Source organism: Octopus bimaculoides, chromosome 6 (assembly GCF_001194135.2).
Source record: "Octopus bimaculoides isolate UCB-OBI-ISO-001 chromosome 6, ASM119413v2, whole genome shotgun sequence".
Taxonomy (NCBI): domain Eukaryota; kingdom Metazoa; phylum Mollusca; class Cephalopoda; order Octopoda; family Octopodidae; genus Octopus; species Octopus bimaculoides.
The window spans coordinates 20,164,427-20,167,705 of NC_068986.1; positions in this window are offsets into that span (position 1 = coordinate 20,164,427).

Here is a 3,279-nt window from a genome sequence, read left to right on the forward strand (position 1 = left end):
ATATATATATATATATATATATATATATATATATATATACTTATGTGTGTGTTTGTGCGTGTATGTGCATACATACATACACACACACACAAACATATATATAAGTCAAGATACGGTCGTCTCGCTGTGTAAGATGGAAATTGCTAAACGTAACTGAAGAGAGGAAAGGACAGCAGTCTTAATACTTTTCTTTATATGAGAATTAGAATGAACGGATATTTGTATGAATATAAGTTCGTACGTAAACGTATATACATACACGAGCAGACGCATATATATATATATATATATATATATATATATACACATATAAGCGGAACTAGACATATATATATATATATGTGTGTGTGTGTGTATCACATATATGCACACACACATATATACGCATACTCATACACTCGCATGCACAAACACAGTCACACACAGGCATACATTCATACATATACGCTCACGAACGTTCTACATTATGTAATGAGTAATTTTAAATCTTATTTGTAATTCCAAACACACATATATTTCATATATTTGGTTACATAATATAAATAATGGCGAAATGACATGGAAACGGCTAGCAGAAAAGGATAAATGGACACGGAAAAGTCCTGAATTAATCTAGTTTTGGCCTGTTTATGCCATAGTGTCACTCCTCTAGATGAGCTAGTGATTGAAAAATATCGCTGAGTTAGCAAATATTACGATGAAAATTCTGATTACTTAAAATATGGTGGGTCACGATATGCGAATGGAAAGAAAACTCACGGACAAACAGATACAGAGTGTTGGTGGCTCTCCTGTTGTAAACGATAGATGAGGATTCTGCAGGCCTCTTACTGAATAACTTGCACATGTGATCAAATATTAGCTCAATCCCTCCGCCAAATTGACACTGCCTGTACAGATGCACGTTGTGCTGCACGTCAGATGTCGAAATGATTGCAGAGTAATGTGACATGAAGTCTTTTGTTCAAGAACACAACAGTTCCCAGTCCAAGAATCGAAACGATCGATTCCCACGTGTATTAATGCAATTCTTTTCTGTTGTAGGTGTTTATATGTTCTAATATTTGACTATTTCCTATAATAAATATACGGCGAAGACTTATAATTTTATTTGCAAAATTTCATTCGTCAACGTTTCCTAATTCACACAGAATTTGCATATGTTTATTGATATGTAAGCATTATCGGTCGCACATACATAGTGTACGTCTTTATTTATACGTTCATTTGCTACGGGACAGCGTCCTGGAAAAGCTTCCTGGTGCTGAGTGATAGAGAACGCTGAATGTCCGAGTCCAGGTGAGACAACTCGCATCGCGATTATCGAGAATAATACATATCGATATTTCGCAATTAATGAGGCTCATCGGTATTATGTACTCGAAACTCATCGAAACGAAATGAATCGCTGGTCTGAGACATACAAGCGAATAATATGAAGTTTCTTTGCTGATGTGCTGTGGTGCAGCACATGTAAAACAAAATCAAATTACGAATGAAAAATATCTCTAATGAAGGTTTCAAATTTTTCCACAAGGGCAGCAATTTTGGGGAGGGGATGAGTCAATTACATCGGCCCTAGTGTTCAACTGGTACTTATTTTATCGACTTCGAAAGGATGAAAGGCAAAGTCGACCTCGGCGATATTTAAACGCAGAACGGAGCGATGGACTAAATACTGCTAAGCGTTTCGTCCAGCGTGCTAACGATTCTGCCAGCTCACCGCCTTAAGCAGTCCTAATAATGTAAGCATTATCGGTCTCACATACATACTATATGTCTATTGTTTACACGCCAATTTGCTGCGGGATAGCGTCCTGGGAAATCTCCCTACTCGACGCCGGGTGTTAAAGAATATTGAATGTCCTAGACCAGGCGTGACAGTTCGCCTCAGGATGATTGAAAATGAGAGATATATCGATATTTCGCCATAATCATGGTGAAATATCGATATATATATATATATGTGTGTGTGTGTGTGTGTGTGTGTGTGTGTGTGTGTGTATATACATATATATGTATGTATGTGTATGTATATATATATGTGTGTGTGTATGCATGCATATATGTATACATATGTATGTATATACGTATGCTTGTATGTATGTATGCATATGTATATATGTATGAATGTACGTATACATATGTATGTAAGCATAGATATGTATGTGTGTATGCATGCATGTATGTATGTATATATGTATGCATGTATCTTCCCATTAGTATTTTCTGTTTAGCTTGGAACTATAAATTTCATTGATCGAAGAAAATTTCCATATTTTCTCGGTCTTATCTTCTGGTTGAAGTGGTAATTAATGGTACTTTTTACTGCCATTTTATTACTGAAGATATATCAACCTTGATGAATATGTAAACATTTAAATGTTTACTTCAAATTACTTTCAGCGATCAATAACTATTAGCTTCTTATTACTTAAGTGCAGTGTCTGTGTGTTTCCATAGTAAATATTCTAATTCTTTTAAAATATACTATACATACAGGCTTTGTTATCTATTCCATTATCTTCTTCTATTTTATTTTATGTTCTATACTGTAATGCGCTGCAATGACGCCATCTATAAATACATTGGAATTGAACGAAAAAGTGGTTTTACTTGTCCGATGTAACAGTTGGAGTCGTCAAGTTTGCAACTTTCCCGCCTGTATAACACAGCAATCATTGTGTTGCTCGTGAACTTGTGGTTTTGTGATGAGGAGACTTTTACATCTGTCGGTTTTGTATTATATTTGTGTTGTTAGTTTATGGCTGAGTGAAATACATATTGTTTTTAGCTTTACTGTTAATAGTTTGTTTTTTTTTACAAAGAATTTATTCCTTGTGTAATTGAAGAGAAAAAGAGATGGAGAGAGAGTATGTAGGCACGTCTTTTTTTTATCTTAACGGCTGACAACAGCTCCTTGCTGTTTACATCCCAGCAACCTAGCGCTTCGGCAATAAAAGAACGATGAAATAACTACTAAACATAAAAGTGAGCACTTTAGTTGATTTCATCGACAACAGTCATTAAGACGGTGTTATAGCATACCCGTAGTGGAATGACCGCGACAATTATTAAAAGAATAAGCTAATAAAACACGTGTAAGTATGAATGTATGTGTATACGTATGTATCTGTATATATACAGGGGTTGAACAAAATAATGGAAACACCTAGCATCATAGCATCATAATTTTGAAATATCTATAAAATCGTCAAAAGCTTGTTTATTTTTATGTTTTTTGATTTGTTTTATATATATATATATATATATATATAT